We start from the raw sequence: 27,072 nt of genomic DNA on the forward strand, positions 1-27,072 counted from the left end.
CTTCGTTGTTTGTTACACACAAAAAAAGAACTTCTGCAGTTTAGTTTTTCAAGGTATGTGATTTTCGTGTAGCCCTTCAAGGTATGTTATTCAATATTGACTTTTTTTTTTTAGAAGATAGACCTTACACAGATAGTTTGCCTTGCAGTAATATACTTACGAGAATTTTAGTTTATTACTTCCTCTTGAGAATATTATAAGGGATGATTGGTTAATTAAAATTTTTTTTTATATTTAAGAATCTTTGAGGAAGAGTACTATAATCCCCTGGTATATTTTTATCTTGATAAAAAACAATAGCATGCAATGAAGTATGGGTCCCTGTTGTTTATTAAGGAAAATATCTAATATCTCATCCTTCTTTAAGATACTTTGTGACATTGATGCTTGAAGATGCTTTTAGAATACAGATGACTGAAACTCTCTCTCTCTCTCTCTCTCTCTCTCTCTCTCTCTCTCTCTCTCTCTCTCTCTCTCTCTCTCTCTCTCTGTATTTTTCATATTTCCACTTTTTCTCTCCGAAGAAAAGTTACTGCAAGGTAAATTAGAGTGATGAATATAGTTGAGGAAAAAAGACGACTTGAAGGTTATATAAGGTTAAGTGAATCAAAATACGGGGTATAAATACTGGTTAAAATAAGTACTGGTTAAGTGTTAGGTTTTTAGAATAAAGTGGGTGATGACTTAATTTTAGAATTCTCAAATGTTTGGGGCATAAATGATACCTAGTGTAAACTGAATATTAACGCTTGGTATGGAAGCTGAGACTCGAGTTGGTTAATTGGTATTAACGATGAAATTTTGACTAATGAGGAATTTTTCGGGTGACTTTAGCAGCTGGGCACTGCAGAATCAGGCTATGAAGGGTATAATTAGGCTTGGGGATGTTTTATGACCGAAAATAAAACCGTGTAGAACGTGTGCATGTTTTTGCTAGTGAAGGATCAAGATCTTTTAGATTTTGGGGAGGACGAGACTATTTTGGAACACGGAGATGAGTTGAGTGGATGGTGCAGTATATGATAAGTTTTAGTGAATGTTTGAAATGACCGAGACTGAACACGGTTGTATAAATACTGAATGTGGTATTTTTAATCTTAAATTTTCTGATGGTTTTCGTCAAAGTATTTTAACTGTGTTTGTGTGTGTGTTTGTTTGTAGGGCTACTTGAGCATACCTTGAACAATGAAATGTTAAATGTTGTAAACGTGAACTCAAAAACTGAGTTTTCTTAAATTGTCCCTTAAATTAAATTCGCAAAAGTTCTTTTCCCTCTGATGCTGAACTCGCCTTGCAGGTCTCCCATTCCCCCTTCCTGATCCTTCCCACTCCCAAAATGGAAATGTTAAACAAAAAAAAATTCAAAAAACTCACCTATTCTACGTTCATATGCCTGATTTCTCCCCCTTGCCCCCCTCCAACTTCTAGCATTAGCATTTGCCATTTTATTCCTAGCCATAAAAGGGCCAAGGGGTCCATGAAGGAGACCTAGCTTTTAATAAGAAGAACCACTGTTCATTTAGGCTGTTCATAAATTTCTACTGTACAGAAGTTGTTCATTCTGTTACTGGCGTAATGAGAATAGTATTCTCATGCGTGAACTTGAATGTATTGCACTAGTCAAAAAGTTGAAAGCCTCTTTGGTAAACATGTTGGGAGTTCAGTCCACTTGCTTTTCCAGTACTGCTGTCAGAGTAGATAAAAAGTCCTATCTTGACAATCAAAGCCATAATCAGTAATTGTTATGTCATGCCTTAAGTTGCTCAAAAGCCTCATATATTTTTAAAGTTGCTGTTATTTGTAAAACAATTTTTATAATTTTACTTGTAATATTCATTAGCATCTTGAATTGTGGAAGATTGTAATGTCAAATGAGTAGGTTTTGGCATAATTTTGTTTTTAGTGGAAATATGTATATGTTCCAATTTCGACTACGTCTACGTATCAAATGTCATGCAAAGTGTAATGTCAGTGGTGTTAGCAGAACGTAAAAAAGATTGTGATTTAAGACAACGCTGAAGAATGTATAAATTTTTCTTGGAGTTGCTGTGGAATTAGTTCAAACTTATCACCGGAGGTTACTGAAATTTTTATGGCAAAATATTAATGAAAAGTAAAATCGGCAATGAAATTTTAATGTTAAATGTTTTTATTTGTTTAAGGATTTTGTTTCTAGATTTAATGTCCAAAGAAATTTGATGAGAGTTTTTCTGAAGTCTTGCATTTCAGCACTTTCTGTTACACTGAGATCCCTGGGCTTCCTGAAAAGAGACCCAGCTGGGATCATAAATGGCCATTTTGTCTCTGATTTCCACCATTTGTGTCCTTGACATAAAGGAGGGCTAAAGAACTGCCATATTCATCTTTAGACGACCTGTGTGATCAGTTTTTGAATATCTTGTGATTGGAATGGAAGCTGCCAGGGTGTGTGTGTGTGTGTGTGTGTGTTTGAGATCGTGTATGTATGTTGTAATGGTACTGTACGAGTTGTCCTGGTTTGAGGTGAAAGTATTTCACCTGTTGTTGTTGGAAATATTTCACTAGTTGTTGAATTTGGTGTAGAAGCTGGCCAATTTTCAAGAATTTTAAGGATCTGAAGTTGACTTGGTTTGAGGAATAAATCACTCAGCTGGAGGAATAAATGACTTGTAATCTGGAAATTAGGGTGTTGAAATTTTCTTGGCCGTAGACTTAATTTTAAAAGTTGTCCTGGCTTATGGTCTTTCCGAGGTTGAGTCTGCATTGGCCTTGTGGATCAGTGACTGCAGGAAGAAGAATATCTCACCAGATACCAACACCATTTTATAACTTGTATTCGATTAGGTGGAAGGTGCCTGATCTGAGGTTAGTTTGGTGAATTTAACTTTATTAAATGTACTGGCATGGAATACTGATGTACAGGAATAAACCCAATGTTGTAATTAGCATATGAACAGCAACTTCTCTGGTAAATTTTGCTTATACCTCCAAATATTAGGCTTGATAAAGAGAATCTTATGTATTATTTAATCACCTGTAAAGCTGGACAATCTAAACTCGTTGGTGTTTTACTGTAATAAATTATTCCCCGTGTTTATTACTACTTACCGAGGCCTGTGATGAGAACTCCCTTAATTTAAAGTAACTGGGGTTCCTTGTAAATATTAGGTATTGCACTTATATTTTGGCAGTCAATGAATATGATATTTATTTAAAGTTAGCTTAAAATTCGACACACTTTGATCTGTGTATCGATTAGGTCCTAGCATTTTAAGAATGAACTTACCTGTTTTTATCAATGTAGCATTTCCTGGCACGTGTAGTTTCCTGTTCAAGTAAACAAGTAACTGAAATCAGTTATTTTCTTATCAAAATTAGAAGAGATTAGACTGTTCAGGAAATTCCCAGCAGAATGAAGATAGTTACTAAAGTACACTATATGTGATTGTAACTAAATTTTGTTATTGAGAAATGTATACTTGCACGGAAACTATAATATATGGATGGGTGGAATGATATTCGAGTCGACATAAAAAAATAGCCGCGGATTTTTAGATAATTAAAAACTTTAAAGATAAGAGTAACTACGAAGTGGCGAGCCGTTAGCATACATCAAGCCTTTGGTTCAATTCGGCAACTTAACCTTACAAATACATTCAAAGCAAACTTAAACAATAAGCCTTTTAACAAAAAAAAAACCTTGAGCTCAAAAAACCACGAAACTACATTTCAGTTTGATGTTTATTAAATAGTAGTATTGATTATTGAAATCTTGAAAGCTGATCAAAGTATTTTGAAAAGAGATTTTATGCTTAAAAAACTAGAATAATTTTGTCTCGCGCATCCTTACACAATTGCAAAATTAGCATGAACAGATCGGTAGTGCATTAGTTTCATTACTTAAGATAGTGTTCCGTCTAAAGTAAATTTTGATTAACTTAACACTGTTTCTTAGGTAAAATGCCTTAGCAGACATCAACTTTTCATTTATTTGTTAACTTTCAGAGAATCCATGATTTTATAGGTGCACGATTTTAGTTATTTGGTAAATGGTTATTCCTTGTACATCAGTAAAATAGCAATAAGTCCGGCCGAGTAGAATGTTTTCTGATGGAAGCTTCATATTTTGAAGCGTTTCTTGTTGGCTCTGAGGAATCAAGAATTTTAGTTGCTGATTTTTTGTTTTTGTCGTAACCCATATCGTAAAAGAGGGTTATGGTGGTTTTTTCTTCAATTTTAATTTTCTTCTTTATGTCGTTGGGTAGCTTGAGAGCAGAAATTATTTCTTATATTAATAAGAACTATTAGATATTTTTAGTCTCCTAATTCATGGTTTTTATACTTGATAAATTTTGTCAAGAGGGAAGACAAAGATTAGGAAGGATTTTGCTGCCACAGCTACGTAGCCCTTGATGAAGCTGTATTTTTGAAAGGGATAATCCTAAATTCGTGATTAATATCCACGTGCAAATAGTTGGCTTCACGACATGCATATTTAAATAACGTTTTGTCAGCATCAACATTTTCAAAATTGTTCAACGGTTAAATTTTGTGAAATGCTCCATAAGTACAGATTTTTGAAAATCGTTCAAGGGTTAACTTTTTATAAAAATTCTTGATATGCAGGGAATAAAATAGTTCAGTGGATAACATTTTTAGGTAAAACGTTAACATGGTTTGCACACAAAAAAAGTATTCAGGAGTTAATTTTTTCTTAAATATTCATTAAGCATGAACTTAAAAAATAATCTTGGGTATTGTTATAAAATACTAAGTATGGATTTTAACAAATTTGCTGTGGTTAGATTATGAAATACACCCTGAGCTCGGAGCAGAAAAATTCTGGGATTATGTTAAGAGATATTCCACGGGCAAGGATATATTTTTTTTTTCAACTTCTGTAAGGTTACTAAAGAGTTTCTCCTGAAAAAGAAAATACCTCGATTCATCTCGAGGGCTATGTGTATAATTAGTGTTATTCCCGAACTGCCTTGTAAGAATCGTTCACTAGCCATGATATCACGGGAGAAGTTGACAATGGAAAGGGGTTTTCTGGGGCCGTCTTTCTTTTCAGTAATTTGTATCCTCTCGTTTTCAATTTTCAAATGCAATGATGATGAAAACAATAATCAACCCAAAAGTAGGATCTACTCATTCCGTGTTTCTGTAAACAAGATCTGAAATTATGAATAGAAATGCCAAGTTTCCTTTTATAATAGTATTATATTGAATATGATCGTCATGGTGAAATATGCTGGGTTCAAATATTCATTAGACTAAGCTGAAATTTAAAGTTATTTTCCAGATTTCAGTTACTAAATTTTCAATTTTTTTTTTTTTACCTGACTTCAAAGGGAACTTAGACACGAAGTTAAGAGATGTTCGTGCAACCGTTAGTTCTTTGTACGCGATTTAAGAGACCAAGGTCTTAGGGATACTCCATTTACACCTTCGACTGAATACAGAAAATAGGTAATCGGATAACCTTTTCAAGCATAGTACTCTCTCTCTCTCTCTCTCTCTCTCTCTCTCTCTCTCTCTCTCTCTCTCTCTCTCTCTCTCTCTCTCTCTCTCTCTCTCTCTCTCTCTGCAAACTTCTTCAATGAGATTTTTTAAAAGTTATTTTCAAGGTAGACTTAACAAAGAGAGTCCGCAGAGAATGAAACGAAGAAATTCCTTGAATAGATCTAAACCTTTCTGTAGCTCGTCAGTAATTTTGTTAACCGGAATGCCAACTTAACATGCATGTATATGTTACAGGAAGACAGCGAAACCAGGCATTTCACGAACTTCCTGAAATTTCAGGCAGATAACGAAATGCACTTAGGGACATTTGATCCCCCCCAGGGGCTAGTACTAAACACAGCGAAACAGTGCAGGTGAGTCACTGGTCCTCCGTGTTTAGTACTAGCCTTTGGGGGGATCAAATGTCCCTAAGTGCATTTCGCTATCTGCCTGAGACTTCAGGCAGTTCGCGAAATGCCTGGTTTCGCTATCTGCCTGTAACATATATAAGTTACAAAAGTGTCTTTTATTCCATATTCTAGACTACAATCTCATTTCGTCTAATCTGCTTGTTTTGTTGGTGCGTATTTCTGTTATATACATGTAATTTAAACTTTTATCTCGTAGGCCATTTTGGTTGGTTAGTAAGAACAAGTGCTGCTGATTTATTGCTCGTAAGGAAATCAAGTGTATAGGTAATCTCGTTTAGTACCAGAGGTTTTCGTTTCGTCTTTGTTGTCGGTGTGTTTCGGCGAAATGGTTGTAGCAGGGGTCCCGTGGCATATAAATATAAGAAGCTTCGCAGGAAAAGATGAAAGGAAAGATCGTAGACCCTGATCTTTCGCCTTTATCTCAAGACCTGATCACAGCATGTGATGTATTCGGAGAAATGGTTGTAGCACTGGTGTTGCATTGCTTTTTGTGATGTATTTAGGAGAAATGGTTGTAGCAGGGGTGTTGTATTGCTCTACGCAATGTTCACGTTAACCTCGCCTCTCCACGTTGCATTTCCACAGGTTATTGTTCGAAAATTTATCACACAGATGAAGCTAAAGTGATTCGGTGGTCCGCGTGTAAGGCGAATGCGCACGCCGGGCCGATCTGGCTATCTGCTGGGAGAAGAAGCCTAGGGTAGTCAGGGCAGTAGCCTTGCACGTCTCTTCTCTTTTACCCGACTCAATCACGTACACGTAGTGGGACGAAACCGAGAGGCCTCTTGGCCAGTTTTCGGTTCTTGTCTGCTTTTGAGGGGGCTTCAGGCGTCCTGAGTAACGGATCGTGCTGAAATTGCATATGGGACTGCAGATGACTCTAACTCCCTTTTCTTAGTTTACCTACGAGCGATTTCTCAAGCTCTTTAATATAAGAATTTCTTCACATTTAGATGTAAATTTTTTTAAAACTTAATTGTCATATTCAAGAATAAAACCAACCAGTGACCTCTTTAAAATGTAAAGTGATTAATGCTAATTTAAATGTTATTCCATAAGCCTTTAAAAATCATCATATTCTTGTATTTAATTTATAATTAATATATTATTGTATAAAAGTTATAATAAAATTTTAAAAAAAGGACAAGGAAAGCATACAAGGGCCTGGTAACTTTGCTGTTCAGAGCATTTCCTTCTGTAAGTCGTCTGTTACCAGGTGGGACTGGGGAGGGCCTTGGCGGGCTTTCCTTTTCCTTTTTTTATTTTTTAAGTGTGAAACACTACTTATTGCACAATCATGACATTTGTGACCACCTAGTTGAACTTAGAACGCATTCCAGATGTTTAGAAAAACAGAATACGAAGAGTTTCGTTCCAATACTTTTGTAAAGGACGATCCGTCACGTTTTCTATGAGTTTCTTGCGTCGGGTGCGTTCAAAGTTTTCAGAAAATTGGTGTTTGATGATAATGATCATCATTGATTTTGGAGTGCAATCATATTTCCACTCAATTACAAAATTGACTGTGATCTAACTTTATGTATGGCATTCAATCTTCTATAATTAAAGATATTACTGTATTTTTTCTTTTATTCTTCCAAATTTTGCATATAAAGTTTTACGTGCACACGGAAAAAGTGAATTCTACTAGTTTTTTTAAGACTTCAAATTTTGGTTAGAGGTTTAAAGTATTGGTTAGAGGCTTGAAGTATTAGAGTAATTTATCAACTTGACAGATATCTTGCTTATTTTTTGACGACTTGTTGCTGTGGATAGCACTGAAGATGTGGCTCTGTGAAATGACTAGTTACCCAACATGAAAATACCAGGGCAAACTTCAGTCCTTTTGACCCTGTGCTCCGAGTATATCACGTTGTTATACCGTTCTCATTCCATCAGTATAGGAGAATGAATGATTACTGTAAGGAGGAAGGGACTTGTCTAAATGAACTTTTGTACAACCAAGTGTTGAAAGCGAGGTTCATTTCATGGGTTCTTTGGCCCTTTCATTGGAGAGGACATAATGCATTTGCTGGTTCTAGGAGAGGGAGGGGGGCTATTGGGGAGAATACTCGGGAGTATGAACTCTAGATAGGGAGAACACTCATAGTTGTTAGGCGTGCTTATCTTTTTTTCTTTTCAATACTCGTTTTCTGTTTTGTAACCCTTGGGCAAGAATAAAACTAGAAAGTTTGCTCCATTTTCTTTATTTCCTTGTTCGTTTAATACAAATTTCACTCAAAAAGACAATGGCGTGAACGTAGTTACATATAAAACCTACTGATTTTAACCTGATAACGAAATACAGATGGCAATATTAACATTCAAGAGTTGCTGTAATGTATACTGTATAACAAGCACATAGCAAAGTTAAACAAGCATATTGTAACTGAATGAGTACAGCTGACATGCAATGAAGTTAACCTCTGAAAATTTTATGGGAGATTTCCATAGAAATACGTAAGAATTACAGAAAATGGGGAAAGGGGGAAATAGTTTCACTTCTCAAACTCCAAGATATCTCAGTGTAGTTCGTAGCCAAAGATATTTTAAGAAATCGAAGTGTTTGCTATAGAACATTTATATTTCGGTTACACTGCACACATCCAAACTGTGACTTACAACAATCTCTTGCATTTCATACGGCAACTATTAAATCTAATTGAAAAGGTCTACTACTTACTCAAAATTGGCAGAGAAAACAGTGTGAAGACCTAAACACCATTCCACATTAAAAGCTTTGCAGCACTGTGCTCTTCCAAGACCTGGCTTAGAAAACATACGATTTCATCAAGAAATTTACTTTTTTATTTACCGTAAGCTTGTTATTAATTAGCGATATCAAGTTCTAAACGCATTGAGATTTAGAATTAAGTTACAGATGACCTTTGGAACCAAAGGTTTACTTCATGTGAGGGGTCAGCCATTCTTGCTAAACTGACTAACCCTCCAGACGGAATAGATTTATGGTGTCAAAGGTCATCTAAAACTGCGTTCAAAAGCTCAGTTATACGTATATAACTTAACATCGCTAATTAATAACAAGTTTAGCTTACAGTTACTAAAAAAATGAAGTGGCTTGATAAAATTGTATAAGGTTTTCTATCTAGCTCTTGTAGGGGTATAGTGATACAGTGTTTTCTGTGGGAAGGTGCTTAGGTCTTCACGTCATCTTTCCTTTACCAATTTCGAATAAGAAATAGGCCTCATCAAGTACCTTTAATAGTTGTAATAGGAAATACAAAAGATATTGCATTGGGAAGTTAAGTTTCGAGATGTATAATGAACAGAACATAACTGCCGTATAGGAAACACTCCGATTTCTTAAAATATCTTTGGCTAAGAACTACACAAAAATCTCAGAAAATCCTAATTTGAGACGAAGTAAACCTTTTCCCCATACCTAATGAATGACATTTAGGTCTTCAAAACAGTACACACAAACACTTTAAACAAATCAGTGAAAAGACCTTAAAATGACAATCTTCAACATACAATTGAGTACTTGACCCTACTGATCATTTTAAATCTATCCTACAGTTTGATGTCTAAATGATCTTTTTAAATTTAAATTGCTTTTATCATAACCCTTGGAGACTGAAAACAGAAAGCTAACCGGAAGCTGACCCCATTAGGCTGCGTCCACACGATCGAACTTTGTTTAATGTGACGTCAGCAGCAGAGAAACCGCGGTCAAAGTTCTGGTTTGCCCGTGGTTTCATCGTCTATGACGTCATCTACACCCTTAATCGCCATCCACCCACAAAACTGGTAACTGTCTCCCTGCCGTGCATTTGCCCCTCGTGTGGAAGAGGCTATAGTTAAAACTTAAAGACAAAACTTAAAGACTATCTACTAAGTTTTTAGCACTCATTCAAGAAAAAAAAAAGTAAAGTTTTTTTAAATCTTAAAAATAACCCTACTATACATTTTTCAAACATCCCCTTTAATCTCTCTCTTGCTCAAGGATCTCATACATTTATATATTACTCCCTCCTTTGGAATACCTGAGATTTTCTATTCCTGAAACTATACCACCAAAGGTTAATTAAGCTACTTTGAACATCATCTCCTCAAAACAGTCCTTCCACCTTACAAATATTCCTTCCTACAACATGGTTCTTCCTTCCCACAAGCTTCATTCTACCAGTTTATGCATTACCTTACCGAAGTTTCCTCTACAAACCACTCGATATTCATAATCCTTCACTATCATACAAGTAACTATGCCTTCTTTAAGCTTTGCTAGACTTTCCTTCGATTACAGAGCCTTCGAAAACATGATTTCTTTGACGAAATTTATGCTGTCAAGCCAAGCACTAAGGTACTTGCAGTCATTCAGCAATATTTTGAAAACTTCCCTAAAGAGCTACCTTTTCTGAAAACAAAATCTAGCACTAGTCAACCATTTCCTTTAAAAAAAATCCCACTGTAAGCCTATCATATTTACAACTTGTGCAAGCTTTTCCATTAAAAATTATCCCTTCTGGAACCCTTTCAATTTCAGTACATGAACCTCAACAAATTTTTCTGTCATCAAAATTTCCTTCTAAGCCTTTCATTAGGAACTGCTTCTATTAGCCTTAAAAAAATTCCCATTTAAGGACATTTGAGAATTATTTTCCTTATATAAGCACTAATCTGCAAAACCTTAACATACAAAAGTTATCTAAACCGTTTACTTGACCTTTCACTGATAAGAATAGGAACACGAAACAGAATACAAGACATCAGTTCAATATAACATATAACTTTCCTACAAAATGAGAATATACTGCACTCAAACACAGCAGATAATTGGTTTTGAAAAGTCTACGCTCTATTCACATTTTGTCTTTCTGAGGCAAGTATCCAAAAGTTACTGGATGAATTAAGAACTGCTAATTAAAGTATATAAAATTCATTGCTACAATAAACAAGGCTTGGCATAGCAACGTGACTGCCTTACTAAGCAACTTGAGGTTTTCCATAAAGCTTAAAATCGAAACATTCACAGTGAATCGCTATACGAAACTAAATGCCTGGAGGAGAACATTTGATGGAAACTAGTAAGTGACTTGGAAAAGAATGAACACAATACGATCGGGACTTTATTGGGGACTTTAAAATATTATGGTGGATATTAAACCTAGATAAGAGAGAAAGAGAGAGAGAGAGGGGGGCGGCAATGGCTAAGCGCTGGGACATATGGGGTCATTCAGCGCTGAAAGGGAAATTGGTTGCGATAAGGTTTGAAAGGTGTAACAGGCCGAAAGACTAGCAGTTGCACTATGAAACAATTGTTAGAGGGGTGGAGAGTGAAACAACTGTTAGAGAGGTGGAAAGTCAGATGGAAGAAAGCAAATATGAACGAAGGCATAAGTAAAAGAAATGAAAGAGGTTGCAGCTAGGGGCCGAAGGGACGCTGCAAAGACCCTTATGTAATGAAGTAAAGCCTACAGTGCACCACGTGAGGTCACGTGCCTTGACGGCACTACCTCCCCACGAGAGAGAGAGAGAGAGAGAGAGAGAGAGAGAGAGAGAGAGAGAGAGAGAGAGAGAGAGAGAGAGAGAAACTCAAACATGTTTCTGTCTGATGACAGCTTAACTCTTTACTTGCTTTCAATATTTGATGTTAGGTCATCAAAACTCAGTTTTCAAGGCAACTACTGTTTCTGGCAAACATTTGAGGGCAATACAATAGTGTTTCTGGCAAACATTTGGGGGCAATACAGTAGTGTTTCTGGCAAAAATTTGGAGGCAATACAGTAGTGTTTCTGGCAAACATTTGGGGGCAATACAGTACTGTTTCTGGCAAACGTTTGAGGGCAATACAGTGCTGTTTCTGACAAACATTTGGGGGCAATACAGTAGTGTTTCTGGCAAACATTTGGGGAAAATACAGTAGTGTTTCTGGAAAACAATTTGGGGGCAATACAGCAGTGTTTCTGGTAAACATTTGGGGAAAATACAGTAGTGTTTCTGGAAAACAATTTGGGGGCAATACAGCAGTGCTTCTAACAAACATTTTTGGGCAATACAGTAGTGTTTCTGAAAAACATTTGAGGGTAATACAGTAGTGTTTCTGAATAACATTTGAGGGTCACACAGTAGTGTTTCTGAAAACATTGAGGGTGATATAGTAGTATTTCTGGCAAACACTTGGGGGCAATACAGTAGTGTTTCTGGCAAACATTTAGGGGTAATACAGTAGTGTTTCTGGCAAACAATTTGGGGACAATACAGAAGTGGTTCTGGCATACAATTTGGGGACAATACAGTAGTGTTTCTGGCAAACATTTGAGGGCAATACAGTAGTGTTTCTGGCAAACATTTGGGGGCAATACAGTAGAGTTTCTGACAAACATTTGGGGTGGGCAATACAGTAGTGTTTCTGGCAAACATTTGGGGCAATACAGTAGTGTTTCTGGCAAACATTTGAGGCAATACAATAGTTGTTTCTAGCAAACATTTGGGGGCAATACTTAATTGTTTCTGGCAAAAATTTAGGGGAAATATTCAAGTGTTTCTGGCAAAAATTTGGGGGCAATACAGTAGTGTTTCTGTCAAGCATTTAGGGGCAGCACAGTAGTGTTTCTGGAAAACAATTTGGGGGCAATACAGAAATGTTTCTGGCAAACATTTGGGGGCAATACAGTAGTGTTTCTGGCAAACATTTGGGGGCAATACAGTAGTGTTTCTGGCAAACATTTGGGGTCAATACAGTAGTGTTTCTGGCAAACATTTGGGGTCAATACAGTAGTGTTTCTGGCAAACATTTGGGGGCAATACAGTAGTGTTTCTGGCAAACATTTGGGGGCAATACTTAAGTGTTTCTGGCAAAAATTTGGGGGCAATACAGTAATGTTTCTGTCAAGCATTTAGGGGCAGTACAGTAGTGTTTCTGGAAAACAATTTGGGGGCAATACAGAAGTGTTTCTGGCAAACATTTGGGGGCAATACAGTAGTGTTTCTGGTAAACATTTGGGGGCAATACAGTAGTGTTTCTGGCAAACATTTGGGGGCAATACTGAAGTGTTTCTGGCAAACATTTGGGGCAATACAGTAGTGTTTCTGGTAAACATTTGGGGGCAATACAGTAGTGTTTCTGGCAAACATTTGGGGGCAATACAGTAGTGTTTCTGGCAAACATTTGGGGGCACTACAGTAGTGTTTCTGGCAAACATTTGGGAGCAATACAGTAGTGTTTCTGGCAAACGTTTGGGGGCAACACAGAAGTGTTTCTGGCAAACATTTGAGGGCAATACAATAGTGTTTCTGGCAAACATTTGAGGGCAATACAATAGTGTTTCTGGCAAACATTTGAGGGCAATACAGTAGTGTTTCTGTCAAACATTTGGGGGAATGCAGTAGTGATTCTGGCAAACATTTGTGAGCAGTACAGTAGTGTTTTATTCAAACATTTTGGGGGCAATCAAAGGTTTTCATTTATTTAACCTATTAATAGGGTTCTTCCAGCAACAGCACTGATCTTGGGTGATTGAAGCGATTAAGAGCAGCAATTCTGTCAAAATGCTGCTGCGAGAGAACTGATCTCAAAGCAGCCATGAAATGATGACCAGTCAGATGAAACTATACATATGACCTCTGGATTTTTCATCTGCGAGACAAAACTCGTATATTTATCTAATGGTCTGAAGTTCTAGTATAAGAAATTTCAACAACTGCAGAATGAGGTATGAGTGAAAAGGAAATGGATACAGTGATATAGCAACAAACTGTGAACATAAGTAAGCGATACATCAAGTATATGAACAAAATTTGTATACTGAATGGAAATTAAATTTTTTTCAAGCTGGTGAGTAAAGCTATTAACCTGACAGTCACACCCAATATAAATTGTTTAATGTTTCTGCAATTTTACAAAAAAAAAAAAAAAAAACGGAGATTCTCTTACAATGATTTAACAAGTCTTAGGGAAACTTTTGCCTCAATTGTTGAAAATCTATAAATGACATGTCAAATTAAGCAGCTAAAAATTTCAGTGGGAGATGTGTACTGTTATGCACTTCGTAGGCCTAAGTATCACATTTTAAGGCACCAAATTCCCTCACTTTTACAAAGACACACGCAAGAATATATGAAGTGCTGTATGTTATCTTATTTCCATACAATTGGTCAAATTAATTTTATAAACTGCTTACTAATTTGTTTCAGGACTAAATTAATTACAGTAAAAGCTTATGACTTTCAGTCTGTAAACATAAATTACATCCAAATGTTAATCTAGACCAAAAGCATTTACTTGCCAACAGTCACTTAACACATTTTAAAGCATCTGAAATTACATGAATTAGCTGAACATATACGAGTAAACTGTGTAACTCTTGACACTTCAGAAACAGTTTGAGATCTTACAGCAAAACTACTGTTATTTACTCTAAAATAACAACAGTTAAAAAGTCAGTCCTTTCTATTTTCATTGAGCATCTTAGTACTCTACCGAGATAAAACAGAAGTCCAGTAATAGCTTGTATCAAAAACTACGATGTTAACAGGACAGAATGGAAAACAGGACAGAATTGAAAACATTAACATCAAATGATCTCGAATAATGGAGCACTAAACAGACATGACGGTAAAGAATTTAAACCAAGAGTCTGCGGAAACAATCATGACAATGCGTCTAACAATAAAGGAGTGCATATCCTGTTCATTACTCAATACAGTATATAAATTATATGAAGCATTTCAATTAAAATACTGCCTAATAAAAAAATTCAGCTGGGTATAATTCCATCGTCCCCCCCCCCCACCAAAAATAACTTCCAAGATATGAACAGAACTAAATATAGAATTTAGGCCAAGAGCTGGGACCTATGAGGTCATTCAGCGCAGAAACGGAAATTGACGGTAAAAGGTTTGAAAGGCGTAACAGAAGGAAAATCCCGCAGTTGCACTATGAATCAATTGATAGGAGAGGGTGGAAAGTAAGATGGAAGAAAGAGAATCTGAAAGGAGGTACAGTAAAAGCTTCCAAGATACAAATTACTCATTAAGTGCACTGACATAACACTTTTTCAAGTCCAATAACAGACTTGCAACGACTACTTAGGGATTCGTAACAACATGAAAAAAGTACAAACTAATACAAGAGCAGCCCTCTATTGAGGCAGAACCCAGAAGTTAAGCAATGAAATTATTAATACATTTATATATTCTTACCACTGCAAGGACCTTTTGGACTGTGCAGTTCTTGCATAACAATGAGTGGTTCTCCCTTTGGGGAAATTCCAAGTGGAAACATTGTTTTTATTGGCTTCTGTAAGAGTAAATTATGCAAGGTTGAACAAATGGTTCACATTTAAGAAATTAATAGTATATTTATCACAGTCAGCCTGGGTACTGACGGAGTAACCCTTCAAGTTTGTGGATGAGTACGTCTTCGCATTGTTGATGTCAGGGATGAGAAATCTGTTGTGACAGTTGTAGAGCTCTCAGTGGAGAGATTCAGTGACAATGATTTTGATTAATAGTGCTAGTGCCATCTTTGCAACTGGGATTTTGGAGACTCCCAAAATGAGATGATTATGGGCACGACATAAATACAAGGGGAACCTAATTTGTGATTATGGAAGGAACCCCTCACTGCACCAAAGTTGAACCTTGTGAAGTTTACTTTTTTCATTTCTGTCTGACTTTGAAATGATAACAGCTCAAAGTTTAGCATTTTTTTTTTAGTTTATAAGTGCATGTGAATATTTGTTACTGTATGAAAATGTTAACATATATAGTGTTAAGTGCTGGTCTTCTTGCCCCAGTAACTCCAGGTAACTAAACTACTACATCGTGGCATGGTTTCAAGGTAGTTCAGAGATCATCTGCTCAAGATATGCAGTTTAAATAAAAACTCTTCATGGTTCTTCATTCAATGTAGTCCAACTGATGTCTGAAGATTTTCATGCCGAGATAAGACTAGATGGATGAAGCTAATTTTATCCAGTTATGACATTTCACACCTGTGAAAAGAAAAAGTAATTGTTAGACAAGTTATATTCTCATAATCTTCATATTTTACTGAGTACATCATTAACAGACCAATGTTATACCAATAAGGTTTTTCACACCAACAGGCTCAAGTTGTTTTGTAGCCTACTTGATTTGATATACCAAATATAAAAGTAAAGACTTACCAACTCCTGAGCATAATAAAGAGCTAATTGTCTAGTTAAAAACATTAACTTAAATGTTCAAATATATATGGTAAGCAGGTAATCCACAAACATCGTATGTTAAAATAAAATTCATTAACCCAACCTACACTAATCCACTGACTAACCTATCTTGTCCAAGGGACTAGCATTTTACCTTGGTCCACCAACAAACAGCTGAACTTTAAAACCATTTAATAACTTCCCTGACTTAATCCACTGAGTAATCCTGCCAGCTCAATATAATGCAGACACCCGCCTAATCATGTTAATCCACAGGTTAGCATATCATACAGGATGTCAGACTAATATAGTCTAGATTAACACTGAATTTAATAGATTAAACTATCCTTCACTAACTCACTGAATTTCACACACTAACCTATCCTACATTAACCCAGTAACTTTATAGCTAACTTCACACATTTTGTGTCAACTTTCATTTTGTGCCTCACACATGTAAAATAAAGTAGGGTACATTTACTGTATTCAGGTTCAAAATATCATGAAAAGCTTTATGTAGTAGCATAAAAATAAAATTTACAGCAAGCAATACATGAAAAACATTGCTATGCCCTCAAACCCTGAAGCTGACTAAATTTAAAGTTTTATGACCAACAAGTTCGGCTACAATCAGTTGATGGAATCATTCATCTTGAACAATGAATAAATTCTACCTTGATGAATTACAAAACTACCTTAATCTGTTGACTAACTTATCGTGTTTACATTGCGCATGGAAACACATGAAAAGTTTTACAATCTTGAAAGGACTTCCACACTCAAAGTTTTGTGAGCTGATTAAGAACTACACGATTGTCAGACCTCCAAGGTTTGAAGGTGTTCATTTTCTAAATCGAATTTCTTAATTGCCTGTGTACCTTGCTGTCAACATTTTGGTCCTAAGACTCTAACAGTTGAATAAGAACATTGTTAACTTGTGAAATGTTTATAAGAACAAGAAAGTTCTAACCACCTATTCCTGTTGGGCAAATGATGCTACAACCTCTCATAACCTAAATGTATTCATATTCAGAAACCCTACAATAAAAATCCTAAGCAGATGGCCCACAGGTGTGCACAAGTGAAACACTGGTGATAAGAAATTTTGATGTATATCTAGTGGAACACTAGCGACCAAGAAATTGTGATGTATAGTGGAGCACTAGTGAAGCACTAGTGACCAAGAAATTGTGATGTATAGTGGAGCACTAGTGAAGCAGTAGTAACCAAGAAATTGTGATGTATAGTGGAGCACTAGTGAAGCACTAATGACCAAGAAATTGTGATGTATATTTGAACACTAGTAACCAAGAAATTGTGATGTATAGTGGAGCACTAGTAACCAAGAAATTGTGATGTATAGAACACCTGTGACTAAGAAATTGTGATGTATAGTAGAACATTAGTGACCAAGAAATTGTGATGTATAGTGGAGCACTAGTGACCGAGAAACTGTGATGTATAGTGGAACACTAGTAACTAAGAAATTGTGATGTATAGTAGAACATTAGTGACCAAGAAATTATGGTGTATAGCGGAGCACTAGTGACCAAGAAATTGTGATGTATAGTGGAACACTAGTAACTAATAAATTGTGATGTATAGTAGAACACTAGTGACCAAGAAATTGTGATGTATAGCAGAACACTAGTGACCAAGAAATTGTGATGTATAGTGGGACACTAGTGACTAAGAATTTGTGATGTATAGTGAGGCACTAGTGATTAATAATTTGTGATGTATAGTGGGACACTAGTGACTAAGAAAATGTGATGAACTGTACTTATTTTTAGTTGCAAGTTAAATTAAAATCAAGAATTAATAACCTCAAAGATAAGGATACAACCACCCTACTACGTAAAGATTATGCTGATAAAGGCGATTTTCATAATAACACTCATTTTCAGTGAATATGGATCGATAATTCTTATCAAATCGGATTATAATACCTCAACCTGAAACTTCATTTACCTAATGACAAGCCAATACTACAATAATCCACTGACTGGCCAGTGATATACCAAACCTCAATACATTTACTAACTAGTGCCAAAAAACATTAACCAATACTGTGCTACCTTAACCCAAATATGGATCGATTAAGTGTTATCAAATCGGATAATACCTTAACCTGAAACTTCTCCCTTTACCTATGACAAGCCAATAAATCCACTGACTGATCAATTATATACCATACCTCAATTCATTTACTAAACAACGCCAAAAAAAACAATACTACCTTAACCCACTACCTATGTTAATGTAACTTTAAATTAATCCACTCAAACAATCCTGCGTATCACCTCAAGTAACCTACAATCCCTTGATTCACAGGCTTCTCTTACTCAGCTCCTCATGCACTGAGAATATTACAGTGGAGAATATTACAAAATCTTTTATCACTCTGTCTTCTCCATGACAAAATTTCTGCAAGTTGGTTTTGTACTACCTTATAGTTTGCACTGTCGTACTTACAGTAAACTGCCTGCACAGTACTACAAACATTCCTGAGTTCGGTTTGTTTCTGCCGTTAGTCATTTAGGCCGTAAGCACGTTTACGTGCAAAATGGGCGCCATGTTTAGTACCAGCCCCTTGGGGATGTACGTAAAACATAAAATAATGAGGGGAAATGCCATAAACGTAACGTCTTACGTTGTTTTGGATGCTACGGCCTAAATGACTTACGGCCGAAACGACCAGGATCGACATTCCTTGGGCTGTAGACAATCAAGTGAACAGAAAATGTCTAACCTAGAATATTAGTGTCATAAACCCTCATTGTTGGCCCAGTGGCACTGTACTAGACAATCAAGTTCTCTCAACTTAACACCCTTGGTATGTAAAATATAAAGTAAACTCTAGCACAAAAAAGTAGGGCTATGGTGATAAAACTGCAATTCCAGCTTTTCTGGCTGAAAGCTAATTCAACGGAAATTCTTAACTAAATATTGAAAATGTCTAGAACCACAATACATCTACTCTTCAGAAATTATTTTCACTGAACACAAGGACTTACACTCAAAACACAATAGTACATTCTGTTCGGCATGATTTTGCTATTGACATAGACCCAGGACCCACTTAGAGTAAGTGGGTCCTGCATAGACTCAAAAATATCCAGTTTCATTTAATGATCAACTGCATTTTATTTCTGACAAGAATAGGGAGAAGTACTAAATACATTGATATATACAACAGATACATTTTTGTTTTAAAAATAAATGAAACATTCTCAACTTTTCAATTCGTAATAAAATTAATAGTCCCTACCAATCTAGGATGTTAAGTTTATATTTATTGAAACCCCCCGTTAAATAAATATTAATCAAAGCATATTTGGTTTCTGAAACAAGATCGTATACACAGTTTTGACTAATTTCAAATCTCATTCCTCCAAGTTCCAAACCTCACTCTTACTTTACGAAATTTAAACCCCTAGGCAAACAAGTTCCCTGAAATCTCTTTTTTCCTTAGACCTAAGACGAAAGCAGTTCATCGTGCTCAGTCTGAGAGTTCCAGGTTCAAGATACGCACGGAGTATTAAAATGAAATATAAATATACTGGATCATGCCAAGATTAGCGAAACCAACATCTCCATGTCAAGAACAGCGAACCCAATGATCCCTATGTAAAGAATGGCCAACCCTTTCCTGTCCGAACTCCAATTTCACATGAGGGCTAGTACTAAACACGGCGAAACAGTGATTAATCTAAACTGTTTCGCCGTGTTTAGTACTAGCCCCTGGGGCTGCCAAATGTATTTCGCCTTTAGTACTAGCCCCTGGGTGATCAAATGTCTGGTACCGAAGTGTTCATGTCTAGAGCAGCGAACCCGATTATTCCCAAGTAAAGAATAACGAACCCAATAATCTTCTTGTAAAGAAAAGCGAACCCTGCTGTGAGTGGGTTCCCTAATCTTGATATAATCCAATATATTTAAATTTGGTTTTACTTAAAAGTGAATAATTTGCAGGATACTGTAGGCTATATATTAAGTTTACAAGAATTATTATCTACAAGGAATAGAACACAAAAATATGTCCACCTAAGCCTTATGGCTGACCTGTTTTAAGACAATCCATTGTACTTAACCTGTGATACATTAGTCTATAGAAACTCTCGCTCACTTATTTTGTTGCACAATTTAGCATTTTGCACACCATGAGTTTGAGAGATGCTTGAGAATAACTAGATGCAGTTATCTGCAAAATCTCAGGACTTCGAATATTTTGCACCATTCAGTATCAAACTAATACGACATACTACTGACCTTTTGTGGCCTGGAAACACGAGTTAAGCATGATATCCTAGAACTTGTGAAATTTCTTAACGTCTGGCCTCAACATGTCATCTCACAACAGGCCACTGTGTAATTAAATGTTTTGAGATGGCTGATAATAATGCCTCAAGTTTGGGTGTTTTTACGGCAGAACAATTTCTCGATATTGGAGTTTTTTTTTACTTCGTTTTCAAATCATGGATTTTTTTTTTACTTTGTTCTCAAGTCTCCTTACTATGCTCCATGCAAAAAGTGTCAAAATCTATTACCGTTTTAATGTCACCAAGATAATTACAGATGAATGCAGTTACCCGTTTTTCTAAATTCTTAGGGTTTTAACGTTCGCGTTAAGTGGGGGTGTAAATCATGCTTTTTTGTCTGCATTGTGTGAGGATGGCTTTTATATCTGTTATATATATCTGGAAGTAAGACCACATGAACAAAGACTGAAACCTGTCGAACTTCTCAGTTCCTGAGGTCCTTTATTCCTCAACACCGTTGGACTGTGGAACAGCCTCCCAGAGGATGTCGTGCAATTGGAACCTCATTAGTTCAAGCGAAGGTGCAATACATTACTACCTTAATACTATTCTCCTTGCATACATTATTTTAATTTATTAATTTTTTATCCTTTTTTAATAAATGGGGTATCTTTCTGCATTTCCCTTTACCTCGTCTTACTTCCTAATGAACACCATATTCTTTGGAAGCTTGAATTTCAAGTCAATGGACCCCGTGGGCTTGTTCCATATAAATAGGGTTCATCATCAGTAATAATAATAATAATAATAATAATAATAATAATAATAATAATAATAATAATAATAGATGATCCACCAAAGTCAGGTTCCAGTCATTTAATCATGGTTCCATTATGCTGGTATGTAAATCTTGCACCTTGGAGTGTTTTCACTTTAACGAAAAATTTAAATTTTTTATTTTATTTTATTTTTTTGAGTGTTCCTGACATTCTACTCTGCAGCACCTCAGTAGGTTTAAAGATACTGGGCCCCATTATAGCCTACAACTATGAGGGGCGATAATGGGACACCAGGATTTTTGGATGGCAGAAAATGCAAAAAGTGAAAGGCACATATGTAATCTACTAATCTTATGATATTTCTGCACGTTCTAATGCTCATTATGCTCAGGTTTACTTTAAGTTTTCAAAGTGATACCACACACCAGGTGAAGGGTTGACTGCAGACTTGGTGGGGTTTTAAACTATCTACTAAATGGAAATAAATGCTGAAAATCTTTACAAAACAAGGGGAAAAGCAAAGCCCACCTCAGACACATTAAGCTTCTAATGCCCTAAGTTAGGTTAGGTTATTGGAAGAGTGGGTTTGGATGCCCTAGGTTAGGTTATTGGAAGATTTGGTTTGGATGCCCTAGGTTAGATTGGATTATTGGAAGACTTACCGGTAGTTTGGATGCCCTAGGTTAGGTTAGGTTAGGTTAGGTTATTGGAAGAGTTGGTTTGGATGCCCTGGGTTAGGTTAGGTTATTGGAAGGGCTGGTTTGGATGCCCTGGGTTAGGTTAGGTTATTGGAAGAGTTGGTTTGGATGCCCTGGGTTAGGTTAGGTTATTGGAAGGGCTGGTTTGGATGCCCTGGGTTAGGTTAGGTTATTGGAAGAGTTGGTTTGGATGCCATGGGTTGGGTTAGGTTATTGGAAGAGTAGGTTATTGGATGAGTTGGTTTGGACGCCCTAGGTTAGGTTACGTTAAGGGAAGGTATGGTTAGGATGTATCAAGCGTGCTTTAAATATATTTATGCACCCAGTGCAATGGCTCCTCGTAAACTAGTAACCTAGGTTCATTTGGAAAGGGGTGGAGGACACCTGACATCCTTGGTTAGGTTGGATGGGGGTTTCCATTGCGGGCAATCCCCCAGCCATGTAAAGAACACAGCATTCTAGATCACGGTAAATGAGGACAAATCCCTGTATTTCACTTTTGTTTCCTTCAACCTATACCCCCGGTTTCCCACTGTAGTCACCCATAAACGTTAACTGTAAGGGGGTCCAGTACCTCAGACTAATAGATACCGAAATGAATGCTGAGCATTCAAAACACACTACAGCAATGGAAATTTAATTTTTCACTCATGAAATTTGGTAAGGGTTTAAAGTAATAATTTACCTAGTTTTGACTGCTCAAGATTAACTTTTCTAATGCAGGCAGTCCCTGGGTCACAGCAGGGATTCTGTCCCCGGCGGTAAGTTGTAAGTCGAAAATTGACGTAACCCAAAGCATCATAATTATAATGGGAATGAACAGCACTTACAGCACCGTCAACAGCACCATAAGCCCCGAAAGCCCGGATAACAACACCGTAAGGCGGGTAACAGAGCTGTAAGTCCACTTACGGCGCCGAAAAATCGGGATTAATGGCACCGTGAGGCAAGTGCCATAAGTCCAGAGCAACATAACCTGAGCCTGACTTAACCCGGGGACTGCCTGTAGAGACATTTATCTTCGGAACAGCCCTGGTTCCTGTCGACCTTTTATAAACTGGTTTGTTAACACTTTGTACATTGTACAATGAACTATATTCTTAAAAGGTTCTTTCAGGGAACTTGAAAATACGGGTGACTGATTTGGACCAAGCCATTACATATCCCTGATTAGAATTATAAGATGGCCACAGAAGCGCACACCAATTTTCGAGGCATGTTACTATTGGGATGGCCTATTTACGTTAGAATTTACTATCGCATGCAAAATTAAGTTACTTGCATTATGTTTAGGGGGCGGAAAATCGAGCTAAGACGCATTATAGTAATTTAAAATCATTATCAATAAATGTTATCAACAAATTAGAACCACAAAATTACTGAAAAGCTGACAGTAGTGTAAACGTACATGAAACTTTTAATACATAGCATATACTGTACACCAGACTCCTGTGCCTATTAACATCTAAAATGAGTCAATCTGAATGAAAAAGCTGTAAATATCTGTAGAAAATTGTAATCTCTGGCTATATCGCTAACATTGCTTCTATTCAACTGATGCATAGAAACAACTTTCTATGCAAATAAATAGGCTGCATCTCTTACCGCAAAATCGTTGAGAGCCACCAACAGATCTCGCCAAATAGGAGACCTAAACGACAATGTTTCCTCTCTTCCATTGCCCATTCCTTAACACAGAACCGCCCTAGCAGTTCGAGAGCATCACGAGAAAATATTCACAAAATATTTCATTAGCCTATCCGGGAGAAAAAAAAAGTATGAAACCACGTCTATACCCGTCACTGACATAGCGGAACTTACTCGGAGGCTGGCTGGTGGTCAAGAGTAAACGGGCATTGTGCCAACATGGCCGCGACGGTGCTTTAAAGTAATGGCTGCAGAAGCCAGAGGTGGACTTCACAAGTCACGAAAAACCGATGAGCAAATGAAAAATAGACGGACTCTAATCAAATAACTCGGAGCAATTACGACCAAGTGTATGATCATGTTCATATTAAAACATGTTTAAGGCTAGGAGGTAACTTTATATTAATGCAAAATTTTACCGAGACAAGAACTCTTGAATGTAAAACTCAAGGTCTAGCGAGTATACTCTCTACACCTTGGTAAAATTCGTCTCTCAAAATTCAGCAGAGCTATTGTGGATTCAGGTTGGATTTTAAAATCTGGAACAAAAGTAGCCTAGTTTGATTTGTACGCGCATTTACATTTGTGCGATGTGTAAGCATGTTTGAATCATGACAACCGTGTACCCGAGTATATTATCCAAACTCCTAATCAGACTGGCCTTCTCTATAGCCTAGGAAAAGCACGGAGTTCCCCAACAAACGCTCTACACATTAAAGTACAAGTACTACTCCTATGCCTATTAGATTTCCAAGAAGAATCACTCCTTTGATGGCTGGGCAAAAACCTAAAAATAAAGTTCTTTAGCCACGCAACGGCAGCTCTCATTTGGTAACAACATAACCACCCCATAAAACAGCACATTTCGTTACCAATATAATAATAATAATAATAATCTACCTTCAGATCACACAGCAGCAACAGAACCCTCACGATGCACCACCTATTCCAGTAACCAAACTGGTTACCGAGGCACTGATTTAAATGGTCAGTTTTACGTTCTTTTCTCCAGCAAAGGCAGCCAATCACAGACCTCTGCGTCACTCAATTTGAGCAAAGGTGTATAGGACCGTGAACGACTCGATGACTAGTGGAAAGCTAGGTACCAAATTAACAAGGTCTCTACTGTTTTAAATCGTTTCGTAATTACATAGCGTCTGAATTCTAGCGGCTTCTGCCATTATAAAAGAATACAGTTGATAATACTAGCAGAATTGAATCCACTGCAAAAGGGAGAGTTGCTACGTGGATATCATTCTACTCGGCTCGCAAAATCTAGGAATCCGTTTCCGACTTCGTTCTGAGAGGGAAAATCTTGTATAAATAGTTACTTACATGTCTTTCTCAAGCAATTTGGAAGTTCAATTCTTACTAAACTCTGCGTGCAAACAGAATAATAATGCAACGCATAGCCGGTCTGTTAGTGACAGACATTTCCCAAATATATCGTAAAACCTGGTCGTCAATAGACAGTTTTGGTAAAAACGGTAAAAAAAAGACTAGTTACTGTAATTTTTCTCACAGAAAACCATACAGTGAAATTACTAAAACCACCAAAAAAATACAGCATGCCATCCCGTAGGGGGGCAGTGCCGTCAGTGCACCTCATGCGGTGCACTGTAGGCATTACTTAAGGTTCTTTGCACCATGCCTTCGGCCCCTAGCTACAACCCCTTTCGTTCCTTTTACTGTACCTCCTTTCATATCTTTTTCTTCCATCTTTCCACCCTCTCTTAACAATTGATTCATAGTGCAACTGCGAGGTTTTCCTCCTGTTACACCTTTCAAACCTTTTACTGTCAATTTCCGTTTAAGCGCTGAATGACCTCATAGGTCCCAGTGTTTGGCCTTTGGCCTAAATTCTATATTCAATTCAATTCAACTCAAATGCATGCCCCAATGAAAAATTCTAGTTCTTTAGACCTCCCGGAGAGACACTAAAGGTAAAAATGTACAGAACGGAACTACACGAGTAGGGTACCAGCTTTATTGCAAAAACGTTTTTTTGGGAATGACTGCTAAGCTACCCGTTTTGGTATTTAGGTCAACACTGCCCTTAAATGGAAGACTGCAGTATCTGCAAAAATACAAAACTGAGAAAAGTTGTAGGTATTGCAGTTTTCCCATGCCTTATTACTGATTTTACAGATACTGCAAATGGGACCCCATAAATATTCGTGAAAATCATTGAAGAATCATTCTGAAACCGCAGTAACTTGTGTATTAGTGTTTCACGAGCCCAATAGGTGGCATATCTCAATTTCGGAAATTTTGCAGATACTGCAGTTTTCCGTTTTAGGGCATAATACTGAGGAAAAGGAAAAAATTGATCTTTTAAATTCAAGTATTGCACATCGCACAGGACACATTAATGTCATTTTAAGACGTTAAGTAGATCTCAACATGATACTGTCAGTTTACGACTGATTCAAATAGCTTTAATCTGAGCAAACTGAATAATCGTGTATATACCTTGCGAAAAATAAAAGTATGTCCCTTGGCCATTAAAAAGAGAATGAGAATGCAGATTTTAAAGATTATAAAAGCCAGAAAACACTTAATAAAAAAAACTGCATTATCAGTAATGATAATAATGGCAGAAATGGAGACATAACATTAATATACTATAAATCAAAGCATTTTTCATAGAATCTGTTCCTTTTTTCTGACTCAACTCAAACACAAAGGATAAATGCCTTTGCTTATTCCCTGCAAAATATAATTAGCTGACTTTCTCAAATCAGTCCATTTTATGACTTAAATTATTGGTTACACATTATCGGAATACATACTGAAGAAAAAACTAGTTACCGATTCTGGGTTGCTTCGATTGGTAAAAAAAAAAAAAATCTAGATATTGCTCTTAAAATGATCAACGAAAATACTCTAGCAATTGCATATAGTAATGAGTTATTGGAAAAATACCGTACTGACAAGATTGAGTGTTAACACACGGACATGGCTGTGGAAGGTAACTGGGAGTGACATCAGGGTAGATAACGATGGAAATAAAGCTTAAAATACAGAAACTGAACATTAGGAGCTTCATTCATAGACAGCCATTCTAACAGCCTCATGACAGATGAAGACCTACTGTAATGATTTATTTACGTCCTGGGCTGATTTCTTGGTTGTCAATTCTAGAGTGAGGTGCAGCCGGTAAGTTTAAACAAGGCAGTTCAATTAACGGCAATTCACTCTCTTTTAAGTTTTTATTTACACCAGACATCTGTGAATAACAAACAGATTCAGATTCGGTTACTTTGAAGAACCACTTACAACTGGAAAACATCAATAGGCTTATGTCAATTCAGATCCCTGACGTAATATACGAACAAACCTCGTAAACAGATTTGTTCGATTCCCATTTGGAGTTTATAAAGGTTATTCTTTTTTAGTACTATAATTAAAAGATTTTGTTCAATAACATTATTACGGTGAAGGGAAGCAGGCCTTGGAATATATAATAAAAACATTTTTCTTACAAGGACAGTCGTAAAAGCCAGGAAATATGTGAGATATTTTCGAGATACACGAATTATCATTATTTTTTCTAATGAGTGAAGTTTTATCATTATGATAATATAATAAGAATAATAATCATTCTAGTCCCTGCA

At 36.6% G+C, this 27,072-nt stretch overlaps 1 long non-coding RNA gene across 1 annotated transcript; it reads right to left on the reverse strand.

The window, feature by feature from the left end:
* Window positions 1-14,787: 14,787 nt before the first annotated feature.
* Window positions 14,788-24,484, reverse strand: LOC136828794 (uncharacterized). Its single transcript, XR_010850227.1, has 2 exons — window positions 24,356-24,484; window positions 14,788-15,874 (listed from the first exon to the last, which is right to left on the reverse strand). It is a non-coding gene; the product is annotated as an uncharacterized lncRNA (long non-coding RNA).
* Between the last annotated feature and the right edge of the window lie 2,588 nt (window positions 24,485-27,072).

Source organism: Macrobrachium rosenbergii, chromosome 43 (assembly GCF_040412425.1).
Source record: "Macrobrachium rosenbergii isolate ZJJX-2024 chromosome 43, ASM4041242v1, whole genome shotgun sequence".
Classification (NCBI taxonomy): Eukaryota; Metazoa; Arthropoda; class Malacostraca; order Decapoda; family Palaemonidae; genus Macrobrachium; species Macrobrachium rosenbergii.